This window comes from Megalopta genalis, chromosome 2 (assembly GCF_051020955.1).
Source record: "Megalopta genalis isolate 19385.01 chromosome 2, iyMegGena1_principal, whole genome shotgun sequence".
NCBI classification, from domain to species: domain Eukaryota; kingdom Metazoa; phylum Arthropoda; class Insecta; order Hymenoptera; family Halictidae; genus Megalopta; species Megalopta genalis.
In genome coordinates, this window is record NC_135014.1 from 23,585,876 (window position 1) to 23,600,862 (window position 14,987).

Sequence of the window (14,987 nt, forward strand, 5' to 3'; positions counted from 1 at the left end):
ATCTCGAGGCTCGAATAATCGTATCTCCTCTTCCCAAATTGTCCATTTTTGTGTGCAATCTGAGCGTCAATTAGGGAGAATTTACTGTATTGTGAGTAGACTCCAGATTTTATGCAATCGGTAAAATGGCAACTTTGTGCGACATGACTTTTTAATCTTTGTTTTGTTAAATAAACGATTCGAATTTTAATGAAGCCGAGGTGTTGAGATTGGATCGGTGTGCATCACGAATAAATTGTAGACTTTATGCGCTCGTGAAAATGGCCGGTTTGTTTATTTTTAATTGCATTACACGGCGATTTTTGTGCACAATCTGTGCGCGAATTAGGAAGAATTTACTGTACGTACCACGTACCTTGCAGCTTCGTGACGTTTTTTACCTGACTCGCACTCAAACAGACCATTTCCTGTTATTTTCCTTCGACCCTTAGCATCGTCGTAGCAATAAATTGCATAGGCATAAAAAGATCACAGGGAAATTCACAGCAACGCGAAACATGGCATTTCCGGGAGAAATTACTGTAAAAATTTGCAGTGGCAATTAAAATTTACGGGATTCGCGAAAAAAAGACCTCTTGAAAACTTGTTATCAAGCGCCTACAAGGTGTGAACAATGATTTAGACCGTCAGAAGTCGGAGAGGGAAATTTATAAAGATTGTTTTTTTAAATAAACCGAACGGCATATCTTAATGAGGCCCGGCAAGCTTGTTTATGTACCCGGAGATAACGTTTATGAAGTGGAACTTCATTGTTATCACCATAACTGTAGTAATTACTCAGCGAGGAAGCAGACCGGTTGAAGAAATTCTTCTCGGATTGCTCGCGCGATAACAGCGCGGCAGAAGTCATTTCTAATGGAAACAACATTTAATTAATATATCTGTGATCGCGAGAAGCGACCCATTTCGCGGAAAGCGAGAAGTACGCGCGCGGGCTCGCTCGCTCGCTCGCTCGCGTTAACAACCTGGCAATTGACACGAGCATCAGAGGGGATTTCAATATTTGATTAGGAAACGCGAATGACTTTTCGAGCGAAGAATCTTTTCCAACAGCACGCTGGCCGCGCGGCGGCTAATTATGTACCGCAGTTACGACGATAACGACGTGTAGAAATTCATTAATGTAATCTAAACGCACAAGCTTGCACAGTTTCATTAAGATAGGCCGTTCTATCGTGAAAACAATTTGTGTACACGCATGCGCGGTCTCCAATTGTTAACGGTTCCGCTGTTAATAATTATTTTTTATTGCGCCGTCTCGGCGATACATTACTTGGCTCGAGCTACGAAAAATATTTGAAGGCTGTGTCTTTCTCGTTTTGCCGGATAACGTCCATTGATTGGCCAGCGACGACGGTCGCGTGCCAGTGTCGGTGTCTAAACAGAGTTACATAAGGCCTGCATTAGGGCCGATCGGTCTCACGCCTGCACGGACGCGAGTGCACGCGTGTATGCACCGTGCACCGCACGCCCACGCAGCCGTTCCGGCGCTACGAGCAATTACCTTAATCCGGTGAATATTCCGCGGAATAAAAGGGCCGAGGCGCGGAGAAAAAGAGCCGGCCACTTCTCGAACCCGGCTCGGATGGCATTCCAAGGCGGGAGGGAGCATTAGACAATTGGCAAATCGCGAGAGCGCCGACGTCAACGAGCCGGAGGTCACTACGAGATACTCGTGTCCCGCGGAATACCGCGAATGCTAACAGCCAGCTCCCTTTTTATTGCCTAATCTCGAGGTCGAACGGCGTCGTCGCTCGATGCACCGATGCGCCGATGCAACGATGCACCGGGCTTCGCGCGAAGTTTACGCGCTTAGCGACTTTCTAGATTATTTTAGAACGAAGCCAGTGGAAATTACAGACCGTAATATTGTTAATAATTTATTTGTGTCATTCCTGGTTATACTTGTTCGATGTTTTGCAGGCTCACTGCGGGTTTTTCTGATTAAGAAAGGAGTCGAGATTGTGCATATCATGAGAACAAAAATGCACAGAATTGTGCATATAAAAAGGGAATAGATAGTCTAACTGTTCATAGCTTGTTCATATAATTTCTCGTTGTAATTAATGTACCTTTTGTAATCTCACTTGACATTTTTCCAATTTGATTTAGGAGAATGGCCAAAATTGTGCAACAGAATTCAGTGAAATGTTCATTATAACCATAGTATGCATTCGCCATGATTAATCCAAATGATCGTTAAACTATGAACTTCTCTGCGAAATAAAAATGTTCTGCATAAATCGCGAAGAGGAGAAGCCACAGAAAATCATTAATGAAGCCGTAGCATCTCTAATCGTTTTAACAAATGGAAGACATTATAAATCGATGTTTCTAAAGCCTTCTAATATTTCATCTGTTCGAGTTGTCACACTATTAATTTCCATTGCAAATGGATAAAATCCACGATCCAGCGGTCATTATTTATTTTTTTTACGTTATCCCAATTTTACACGCATTTATGCAACAATTATTCGACTGTATTTAACGCATCTACGACAAAAATGAAGAGATCGAGCTATAAATACGTTAGAAAAATTTAACAATGTCGCCTATTGTTAACAATATCGACCTACCGAAGTTACAAGAAAGTATAAATTTCCATTGAACTTTCGAGTCGTAAAATTTGTGTTCTGCATAAAAATCCGCAGTCCAGTGATTAATTTCACCGTCGCCGTTTCGTCGATATTTCCGCAGGATTTTGAGTGGGAGTATCGAACGTTTCGGCACCGGCCGACGGCTCCCGACAAATTGGGCCCGTAATTTAAGTGCAAGGGGTTAATGAGAAGTGAAGTTTTTCTTTATGATAGCCCCCGGAGAGCGCGGCGTTCCATAGTTATCCGAGAAGTTGTTAAAGATCATTACCGGGAAACACAAAGAGATTCCTGTAGGTAATAAAATGGCGTAGCGCGATCCTGCACAATGGACCGATAAATTTTCGTCTTGTTATATACGGTTATCCGTGCAATTATTGTTACAACTAATTTTCGCAATCCTTAAGCCACTGATCGCGCGCTCTGGTCGTTAATTATAACGACTAAAGTAAGTAAGTAAGTAAAGCACCGCGCGAGGATGGAAGCCCGCAGTTTGCATGCAGCGCTGATTAACACGTTCACGACAGGATGCTCAAGTTTATTCGAGTTTTGCTGGCAATTGTAACGCCTGCGCCTTTCTTTTTCCAACGAAATCAATGTTGGTTGCACGTAATTATTCTAATCCGTGGCAGCACATGTTTCACAGTCGGCTATAAATCCTGCAACGAGGAGCGGGGAGGAGGGGAGGGGGGGGGAGAGACGGCGCAAAATGGGATCGTTAGCAGTTCGTGTTTTCTTGATTACCCGCCGGAAGAGCCGCGTATTTCGAATTTTTTTCCGGCGCTACGACCCGATAGAAAATCTTCATCTGTTTAGCGCTTCAACCTCGTAAACAGTAAGATCCGCATAATTAATTTCAGAACACGGGACTGCGCTTTTCCGTAGCACTACACGTTTCTCGCTGGATTATTTTTATTCGGAATTTGTTTTCTGCTGCGATGGATCGCTGGAAACTTCTCATGTTTTCAGTAGTTCGGCATGCACTGCAGCATGAAGTATCCACATAATTAGACGTAATCTAAGTGATAAATATTTTTGCGGAAACTCTCACTTCAATCGACTGCGCTTCCGTTCGTAGCGGACTCCTACGGAATTGTTTTTTTTTCCAGTGCAATGAATTGCTGGCAAATTTTCATTTGTTCAGTACTTTAGCACTGCATTTTCGTAATTAATTTCAGTCCAGGGAAATTCTCCTCTTTCAAAGTGATAAATATTTCTGCAAGAACCGTTTCATTTTAATCGAGGATAATTTTCTGTGCAAGGTTTCTCAAAAATTGTAACGAGGAGTATCTCAAAGGAAGAACTCTAAGTAGATTCTTCATTATTTGTTATTAGACTCATTTGATACCGAAAAAAAGTCCACGAAATTACCAGAAATCCTTCGTTTTCCCCTGTTCACGGCCTGTCCGAGCAGAAAATCGATTTTACGAGTCTCGCGAACGATCGCGCCTCTTAAAGTCGTTTCTGCCGTTTCTGCCGCGACGCTTGCGAATTCTGATGGTGTAATCGAGAGGAGAAGGTCTTAATTATGCGAACGGCTCGGCCGCATAACGTCACTCGCCCGAATTCGCCGGCGGCCGGCCTTGATCCGCTAATTACCACAAAAGGAACCGCTCGTTTTACAATCGCGCGTCGCGGCTCCCTCGACATGCGTAATGCCGGGAAAATTACCAGGCGTTTCTCGCGCTCTGTCACGCGTGCCGCAGCTCCGGGACGACGACGAGGGGAATTGCCAGTTCCGTTTCTTTTAATTCAAAACTTCCGCGAAACCGCAAACCGCCGCGCTGCGCGTCGACGCGTCTCCTCCGCTCGCGCGGAAAGTGTGCGCGCACACGGCTGCGTGCGTGCGTGCGTCCGTGCGTGCATGCGTGCGTGATTTCGTTCCCAATGCGCGTCCGCGACACACGTTCATAAAACTGGCGCTCCGGTAATTGCCGGTGTTTAATTGCTAATATCAGATGAATTCTTGGGAACCGGCTGCAGATGCTCGCTCGAACGCGCACGCCTCTCCACGCCGGCCTACGACTTCAGCCGCGTTTCTCTCCCCCGGGATATAATTGATGAAACTTGAAATTATTCAGGGAGCCTCCTCCTCGGTTTATAAGCCGCGCGTCCCCTTTCTGCGAAAATCCGCGCGGATCTGGATGCGCGCGCGAGCTCGAGGAATTAAGGAATTACTCAATTAGGCGCGGCTGAACGTTGCCTCGTAGGTTTATGGTTTACTGGCGCGGTTGTGCGAAAGTGCACACGATCGAAATGTACGCGGACGCGTCGAAAACGTCGCGGAATTCATAAATCACGGTCTAACCGAGCCACCTGGATTTATGGACTGGGATCCTCGCGTGTAATCGCGCCGCTTCCAAGCATACAATTGTAAGCCAAACAATCGAGGAATCTTTGAATTATGACCCAGAGCAGTTTGATCGTCGGGATATTGCAACTTTGTGCAGACAAATCTCTCGACGTCCTCACTCATTTTTAAAGAATAAGCGGAGTTCGGCAAATATCTTTTTACCTGATATATACACACTCGCGTTCCTCAATAACGTCCCAGAATAAATATGTACGTATTTCTGTAACTAGCTTTTATTTCCAACAGTTTTTCTTTTCTGCTTACGAACTCCGTTTACGCGATTTTCATCCGCGTCAAACGATCCGTGTGGAACGAAAATTCGCGTAAATCGATTATAAAGATATTAATATTGTATTCCTCAAGGATGGTATAAACAATCCGGAAAATATCCCCGGGATTCACTGCTCAGTTTCGTTAAAATAAAAGATCTGAAAGATCGCATTCTTCTTATTTTACAAATATCGGTCCTTCTTTTAAAATCGAATAATCGCGAGATCAATTTAGCGACTTTAATTAAAACACAGGGCACAGATCGACATTAGAGAAAAATTCCGTGGCTATCGGGACGGCCCGTGGCGATCAGCCAAGCAGAAACGGAGGCCAATAAACCAGATCAAAACGGCGCATTCCCTAATCGAGGAGACGGTCTTTGTTTGTCGTCCCTCCGCGCCGAAAGACGAGCGTCTTGTCTCCCTCGTGCCGGAGGGGTGTTTTCCTCTCGGTTCGGAAAATGGGAGTCAGAGGTGTCCGAGGAAAGCCCCGAAATTGCGAAACACGATAGGGAGGCACCGTGTCGGCTCCCTTTGATCCTGGCGCGCGCACCTTCCTCTCGCCGTGGAACGCTTTCGAAAAACCGAAACCTCATTATTATCCTGAAAATCCGCGGCGATCGGAAGACGCACGGTCGATTTCATGGTGTCGCTCTGTCGGAATTAATCGCTTTTCGAAAAACCGCCCTTGGTGCCCTCAGTGACTTCACAAAATATCGACCCGACGGTCCTTTCGACTCGTAGGCGGTCGATTTGCGTAACTAATCTGTCCTAATTGCCAGGTGAATATTCCTTTTCGGAACTCGACGACCCGGGGCTTCGTTTCCACCCCCTGTCGCTTTATGGGTCATTATTGTTAGGCAATTAGACAAATATTTGTGAACGTTTCATTCTAGATTTGTAGAATGATATGCAATTCTAGCTTAGACACTTTCCTTCGTCTAATAATTTTTAATAAGTAGTCCTTTTTTCAAATGGTACCTGATTTTTTATTACAATTATTTGGGAATATTTAAATAAGTCGTGGTTATTTTTCTCATAATTTTCACACGTACATTTTCAGATAGTACATGATCATTTTTGTGATAACTTTAATAAGTGCTTTAAATGGTATCTGATCAGTTGTGTTATAATTTTACTAATTACTGTTGCAAATGGTACCTGATTGCATTTACCATAATTCTAATAAGTACTTTTTTTTTTTAAAGATACCTGATTCTTATCACAATTTCGATAAACACTGTTTTAAATGTTGTATAGTTATTTTGCCTTAACTCTAATAAATAATGCTTCAAATAGTACCTAACTATTCTTATCACAAATTCGACAAACACTATTTTACACGTCACGTGTTTATTTTGTCACAATTGTAAACAACTACCCTTGTAAATCGTACTTGACACTTTCATTATAATTTCATTAAGTATTGCATAAAATGTTACCTGGTCACTGTTGTCACATTACTCGACAATATATCAATTACCGGGGCAGTTTTTCGTTTACACAGCAGAACGGTCAACTGATTTTCCAAAGATGCGAAGACACGGTCGCAAATCATTTTGGCTAAAAAAAGGTAAAATGGTATTTCCAGCCGTCGTAAAAAATGTCGGGAAAAAAGATCGCGCGTTTCCCAACGGATTTTCCGGTACGTGTCAGCTGTAAAGCAATTATATTGGACTAATAAGTGATGGGGAATCGACGCAACATTGCCTAAGATCGTTCTCGGGCCACCATAAATGAAAATACCGTAAATACTGGGAACAGGAACCAGGGAACAATAAAATAGTCGATGTTGTATTCTGTGCTTTGTCCATTTTTTTCCTGATCCTCTTTTGCTTCTTTTTTTCAAAATTACCGTTCCATCGAACGTTATGCCGAAGCTGCGAACCGTTCCACCTGAATTATAGAGGGAGGTCGAAAGAGAAAGAGAGAGAGAGAGATAGAGAGAGAGAGAGAGAGAGAGAGAGACCTCTCTTTCAGTGAAAATAGCAGGCCAGTAAAGTTCACCTCGGCTCTTAAGAACTTTTCCGCGCGAAAAAGTGGGGAGAACAATCGCCGGCGAAACGCGTCTCGAGTTTCCGCAAGTGGGTGAGGAATTCGAAAAGCGAGGAGGGGTGGCTAGGGGGTTGGGAGGGGATATGGTGGAACGAGAAAAAAATCCTGTTACGCAATAAAATTTTTCTGTTAAGAAATGTACAATAATATACGGCGTGTCGAGCACTTGATGCGAAGCCACGCTGATTCGGGGAGGGGGGGGGGGGACGAAGAAAGTTTTTACGATTCTTGAGGGCCTCCTCGATCGTTTCAGCTTTCGCACATGCGGGCTCCTGGCGAAACGTGCTACGTTACACGAAGTATATAATTTTAGGGCAGCGTCGTCGCTGTAACGTTCCCGAAAGCGAGACCGAGTTACACGTTCTATTACAAGAATTCTTTTTAGCAACGATTCGAAACGCGATTGTCAGAGTTCGGGAATTTATGGCAAGACGTACAAATTTGGGAATATTGTTGCACTGAAGAAAATTATCAATGGGAGGAATACAGTTTTATTTAATTTTTGTGAACCTGTCGATTGTCCTACTATCTATATTTTATAGTAATTACTGACACAGCTGATTTTTATGCAAAATAAAAACTGTCTGTATCTATTAAAAGAAACAGAGATTCTAAAAGTGTATTTTTTATTGCAATGATTTTAATAAGTTCAGAGTAATATAACAATATTATTATTATTTCAAGTGTTTCCATTGCTTTATATTTTATTTACTAACTTTTGTCATAAATGCACAAGATTTGTAGTCTAGGTTATGTTAAGACTATTTAAGACTATTATTATTACTTTATATAAGACTATATAAGACTGCTATTAAGACAACTATTTATGATTATAAATTAGAAAAGACTATAAAAATTTAACAACTTCAATCCAATTTTATATCCAATAAGCAAATCCCATTCAACTTATTGAAACAAAACTAAATTATAAGCAAAATTACTGTGCATGAAGATCTACATTTTACAGTAATTACTGAATCGCGGATTTTTATGCAAGATAAAAATTGTCTGCATCTGTTAAAAGAAGCAGAGGTTCTAAAAGTATATTTCTTATTGCAGTGATTTTAACAAGCTCAGAGTTACGTAACAATATTCGTCAATTCTTCAAGTGCTTCACTGCATTATATTTTATTTAGTAATTTTTGTCATAAATGCGAAAGCATCATCATAACGACGATGAGCATATTGCAAAATAAAACTGTATTTTCTGCAAAATAAAACTGTTGAGTTTGCAAAATAAACGATCCAAATACCTTCGTTTCATTGATAATATTAAGATATAGAAAATAATCTGACAATATCGTGAAATTCTTTAAATTTTCCCATCGTTTGAAATTTCACGTTTTTCGTCGCACAAAATGTGTAAAAAGTCTTGCGACAGAGAAAGACCGCTGTTAAAAAGTCGCGCAGCAGAGTTTCGGATCTCGTGAAACAATTCCGGTTCCTTTGTTGCTTGTAATAATGGGTTCCACGCGTTTGATTGGCACTGCACGGTGTATCGGCTAAGGTCCCGGGGGTTTAAAAAAAAAGATTTGATTTACAAGTTCCCCGGAAACCCTATCGAGGTTGGCCCAGTTTTCACGTCCCAACAAATCATCGAAGGAAAATAATGTTTCGGCGCACCTGGCCCCTAGAGACCCCGTCGACGTATCGACGAGTGCCGGTTAAAACGTTCCCGGATAGAAATAAACTTTCCTCCCGTCGCTCTATAGAATCAAAACCTCTAATTTCGAGCGTAATGGGACGTCTTTATTATTCCCGTAAGGTGTGCCGGTCCTCGAATCGCCCGAAAATACTTCACAGGGGGTTCGGAACGATTTTCGCAGGCTTTCTCTCGGCGTTTTTTCTTTCCTAGAAACAGGAGATCGTTGTAACGGTAACAGAGCCTCGGAGAAGGTCCACTCGAATCGTTCGAATAACGTGTTCTTCGAATTTCATCGTTCGAAAACGAAATTTTCGGGGTCGGAATATATTTCCCATGAATCGATTAACGAGTGTCGTCGAGAGGTATGAGAATTTTGGGGCCACAAACTTTCCACTAACAACATCAAAGAAAGCTTATCAGATTAGTTATAAGTTTGTTTAGATGCTATACTAATAGTATTAAAATTGTTCCTTTTATTATAACATTCTTTGAAGATCAATTTTTCTGGCACATGAAGCAGGTGAACATACTCGATCGCCCTGCAATGAAAAAATAAGCAAATGCAACTTTTAAAAATGCCTTTTCGTAGCCGAAGAATGTATCTATACATTGGTAAAATGTTCATTCTTCTAGCTCTACTAGTTTTCCAAAGAAAAATCTACAAATATGCAGAAAAACGCAGCAGCTCGACTTATTCCGCAAATTGAGCAGGTTGACGTTTCTATTCGCTGTCGAACGAACGAAGAAGCAATTTCATCTTGAGAAAATGTCACGTTGCAGCTGAAGAATGCGCCTGCCCATCCCAATAAAGCCCAATCCCCTAGCGTCATTAGTAATCCCAGAAGAAATTCGCGAAGATCTGGCCGTTGAAAAACGCGTCGTCCGCGCGAACGCAAGCCGCTTATTTGGCTCGATTATTTCTCTTTCGCGATGGTTGACGATGTTGTGACTTGTTTCAGGGACCGGAGGTGGGTCGAGAGGACTGGAAGAATCGTCGCCGGCAAACAGGTTCTCTCGGGTAAGCAGCCGAGGGCGAGGGATAATGCACCTTTGTCAAAGAGTGTGTTCACGCGTGCAAACCGAGGTGTTCGGTCGGTCACTACCGACGCTGCTTGAGACGTCAGGAGCCGCAGGTGGCCGAATGGTAGCCTGCAATTCACGTGTACACCGGTATAGACAGGTCGTCGGGTTTGTGAGAGGGTCATGGGGTCAGGAGGCAGCCAGCGACCGGGGCTGGCTTCTATATCGGGTGTCCTCGAACGGAGCCTCGTGGAAGCCGAACCGTAACAGAGTGCCGGTGAACAAAGCTGCGAGGAGAGCCGTGCCGGCGCGGCGAGGAGAACGAAAGGGAAACGGGGCATCGATTTAAAGAAGGTCGGAAGAAAAGGGTTCGCGCGCACAGTTGTTCCCGAACATTGTGCTCGATACGGGGAGCCCGCGGTATTATAAAGATGCAAACGCATAATTTTACGAGCGAAAATTATCGGGCACGGAGCACGTGAGGCCCGATTAAACGGCGCAGAAATGATTTCACCTGTAACCGGGTCCGTTCACACTCAGCTGCGCCTTTCCACTGAATCAACAGACAATGTTAAGGATCTACCGCAGCCCCGCGATCCGCCAAATGGCACGCCATCACGCCAGGCCGTCCACCTATTTTCCATACACAACGTTACCCCGTCGTTCCATTCAAAAAAGAAAAAGAAAGAAAGGGGGAACCGGGCCACCTGTCCAGGTTCAACCCGGGTCATGCAAATACCTGCACGCGATGAATAAAAAAACTAATAGGGTCCCGCCCGAAAGGGTTCGCGCTGTATTCAGATTAGGGGATGTTTGTACAACCCCTCCGAGGGACACTCGAGCCTCTCTCAATTTTCGGCAAGTGCCCGACACACGCATGCCGCATGAATAAGGACCGACTTTTTAACCCTTTCGACACCTGTCCGACCACGTATTTAAATGGGGTGACTGCTAATCGGCTCGTAAACGGCTCCCCTCGCTAGGTAAATGATCACCTTTAAGGGACAAGTGGAACTCGCGATCAGTATGGGACCATGTTCCGTCGTTTCGCATTTCGAGGATCTTCAGCCGATTGTCTTATCGACTCGGGTAATTGATGATTGTCTATCGAGCGACAGATTCGTTACGGGATTCAGGTGTTGAATGATTCGGTGCATTTTCGCGCATTTTTTCACGGAGAAAGCACGTCATAAGACAGCTCCACGTTTCGGACATTCTTCTCTCTGTTCTTCGTGTAAAAGGTGTTTATGTTATCTAATACTACAAACTGTGAAAGTGACTAGTAGTAACAAGATTGAATTTATTTGAACATTCCGTCACTTTTATTGCAACGGTACGAAGGAATTTGTTCGATCGTTTCTGAAAGAGTCTTCGTAATTTCAGCAATTTGATCAGAAATTGGAAATAGGTTTCCTGGTAATATAGAGTTCTTTTTCGGTCCTAATTAACCTCATATTTATCGAATAACACACATTCAATGTCTTTATTCTCTTACTTTGTTTATCTTTTAATAAATAGCGAATTATTCCCAAGAACAAGCCAAAGGCACAGCAATTGGTCACCAGAGAATAACCGGCTCCACTGTCCTACGTTATTCCGGATATCTCAATTATCAGACATTTATTTTGTTCCTTCCCATTCATCTCTTGTGTTTCTATTTGCACCCTCGACTATTCAGTGAAAGCGAAAATTCGTTCATCCCGTCGACTCTTAGTGGTCAGATACGAACAACAGCTTCCACCTAGCATCATCGGAAGTTATTTACGAACCTAACAGAAGATCTTTCGCATAAGCAGTCTTCCAGCAGAAAATCGACAACGGTAGTACCACTCACGAGAACGCGAACATCGAATTCAAGGCGTCGACTCACCGGATTTCCCCGCCGATGTTTGCATATCGGTGCGATTCGGCCGCGAAAACGCATCGTGCACCGACGAATATACATAAGTTCGGGCAGCCTCGGCTGCCCAGAATGCTCTCGGCCATCGGAAGCGTTCCACGCCGGATCGAAGGAGAATCCGCGGCACGTCGACGCGTGCCCATAAACCGAAGTCCCGGAATCAGAGCGCGTAGATATTATTCGCGCCTGTTCGTGAATTCGCGTCGGTAGGGGCGTCATTAAAATCAATACCGGCTCTCTCTCGGCCGCGTCTCCCCTCCGCTTCGTCTTCATCCCCCGTCTTCGTCCTCGTCGCACGCGTGTGTACAACCGCCGACGGAAAAGGAGGGCCGTAGAACGGGAGAGCAAGCGCGAGAGAGAGAGAGAGAGAAAGAGAGAGAGGAAGAGGAGAAGACATCGAAGAAGGCGGAGGGGGTTGCTTCGGCGGATGCTCGCGTTTCTGACGTGGGAGTCGCGGGACGCCTGGTGGGGTGTCCGGAGGAGAACGAGCAAGAAAGAAAGAGTGAAACCGGAGGGATGCGCCGTGGAAGAGGAGAAGCGTTTCGCTCGGAGAAGGGGTGGAAGACCGGCGAGAAGGAAGGGTGGCAAGGTTAGCTAGCCGGTACACGCGATAAGGAGTGGGGCTGGTGTTCCCATGGCCAATAAGAACCTCTTTAAAGCGCCCTTTTTGCGCGCGGAACTGCGCATGCCGGATTCAAATCTGCTCGAGCCTGGGTATCGAGTGGCGGCGTCGGTGAGGGAGGTGGTAGAGCTCTGGGGTGGCCGGCGGAGCGCCGCCGGCGGCGGCGGTGGTGGTGGCCGCCGCTCCTGGATGTATGGAAATATGATAGCGCGATAAAAAGAGGAAGAATGGCAGGGATGCTTGTGTACGCGAGGGCGAACGGCGTGGGTGGGGATGCGCCGCGGCTACCGCGACCAATAAAGGCCCAGTTTAAACCGGCTGACTTTTTTGCGAGCCGACTGCGCATGACGCATTCAAATGCTGGGAGTGGTGGCCGGGGCGATCCGCGGCTATGGAAATATGATAGGTGAGAGGAGGAATGGCGACCGAATCGAACCCCGGAATATTTTTATGTTTCATGAGAACGGTACTGGTAGTGGGGCTGGAGGAATGGCGTCCGAAATGGATCGCCTGTGGCCGGGCCAAAGGTCGAGCTACGCGGTCATTCGACGGCGATCGATGGATCGTGCATCGGTCTCGTTATTACCGGATCGTTAGGGGGTGCTTCAAAAAATCCTGATTATCTTCATTCAGCCGGACTGAATGAATCCGGCCGAGCATTCACCAACGGCCCCATTGTTCGACCGATCGTTCACCCGAGCGGTTTTAACCTGCGTAAGTACCCACCTGCTGTTCCTACCGGACCAGGTAGATCGATCTCGGGGGAAACTGTATCGATCCGCGAACGAGATCCACGCTCGATCCACGGGGCACCGTTGTTTCGAGAGACGCGATGCTGGAATTCCAGCACCGACGGATAACTCGTGTTCAAGGTATCGTCGTCGTTTCTGCTTTAGACAATGATTTTTCAGCTACGGACAATCATGCTAGACATAATTGATGAAACAGAAGGTAAATTCTTTGCCTATCGTGACATCTGTGGAGGTATTTAAGGGATGCAACTTGGCGAAGATACTCGAACGCGAAGGGTTCAGCAATGAAGGGTTCTTCAACTTTTGATATTGCAGACTTCGAGACAGTCAGTCTTCCGATGATACATAATCTAATCTAGCTTAGGCTGTACTCTGTTTTCTGATGATGAAACTTCCGGTATCGATAGCTTGATATTCAAGGGATGGAACGATTCTTGGCACAGTTGCCGCTTCGAAGATCCACAGTAGCGCTTCTTCAAGTTCTGCCAGCCTAATCATAATCACGCTACTCATGTTTATTCTGCGGATTCTTATTCTTATGCAGAATGCAAATTTGGCTACATCGATTGCGAGGAAGCTGGATACACGTTTATCGCGTTTCTTGATGATTTGCGCGAGCTGATACAATGTTCTTATATTCTCCAAGTGTGTTTACTTGTCTTGAGATATAGACGCGAGATATCGAGATATAGACGAAGTAACCTTGATATACCTTTTTTATAAGTGACACTGATAACATACTCGCCACCATACAAACTCCATAATCATCACCAAAATATCTACCTTCTAACGAAGGGAACCAAAGCAAACTACCAGATCCGAAACCCAAGAAGAACCCAAGATTCCACTGAAACTCATCATCTATCACTGTCTCCACAACATTTATCGCTGGAAAATAACTTTGGCAAAGATGAAAACCTGATCACTGATAACTAGATGGCGGATTTTATGCATCTATGGCGAAAATGTTCAGGCGAAAAATCGAAACGGCAGCGCGAATTTAAACCATCTTTATCTCGTAAATGTTATTAAAGAAAGAACCCCTTTCAACAACCCTTGCAATAAAATGCAGAATAAATGCACTTTGCATAAAGATCTGCAGTCTGATAACATGCTTCCCACCCTGCAAACTGCACGACTACTCCGTCAAATTCCATCACCTATTCAAGGGACGCAAAGGAGACCAACAGAGCCGAAAACCAAGAACAACCGAAGCCACCACCCAGACTAAATCGTCCCCGACTCCTCAGCATGTAGAACCCGAAATCAGCCCTATAAAAGACGCGAACCTAATCACCATGTCCCCATAAGCCAGCTGGCCGAAAAGCGAGCCGTGGCACTGCGAAAAGAGGGTACTGGTGGGGCGATGGTAGCGGCGATTGGCCGAGCGGCTCGCATATGCAAATGCCAGGTTACCTTCTCCTCGGGCATGGTCTTACGTCGAAGTAGCCGGTACACGCTTGGTAAAAAGGCGCGTTGGGGCTCGCGAGGATTGTCGAGGTATCCTTTCCTCGCCGGGCGGAGCCGCGGTTGATCCGCGTTCGGTCATGATTGGAGGTTGCTTCCCCACCTCCGTCGCGCGATTCCCCACCAGGCGTTTTAGGAGCGGCGCTTTGCGAGCGTGTGCGGGCGTCTCTGTCGCTCGCGGGCTCCCGCGGCTCCGGATACCGGTCGTCTCCTCTCGTTCCCTCCACCGACGACTCCCCCACCTCGGCCGAGCAGGGTCCGCGTACTCGTCCGCGTTCTCGGTGGCCGGTAGGAGGCCGACCGGGCGTAC

The 14,987-nt window shown here is 45.3% G+C and overlaps 1 long non-coding RNA gene across 1 annotated transcript; it reads right to left on the reverse strand.

Annotated features, from left to right (window-relative positions):
- Positions 1–1,229: 1,229 nt before the first annotated feature.
- LOC117220655 (uncharacterized) lies at positions 1,230–1,670 on the reverse strand. The gene is made up of 2 exons (XR_004490322.1): positions 1,505–1,670; positions 1,230–1,377 (listed from the first exon to the last, which is right to left on the reverse strand). It is a non-coding gene; the product is annotated as an uncharacterized LOC117220655 (long non-coding RNA).
- Between the last annotated feature and the right edge of the window lie 13,317 nt (positions 1,671–14,987).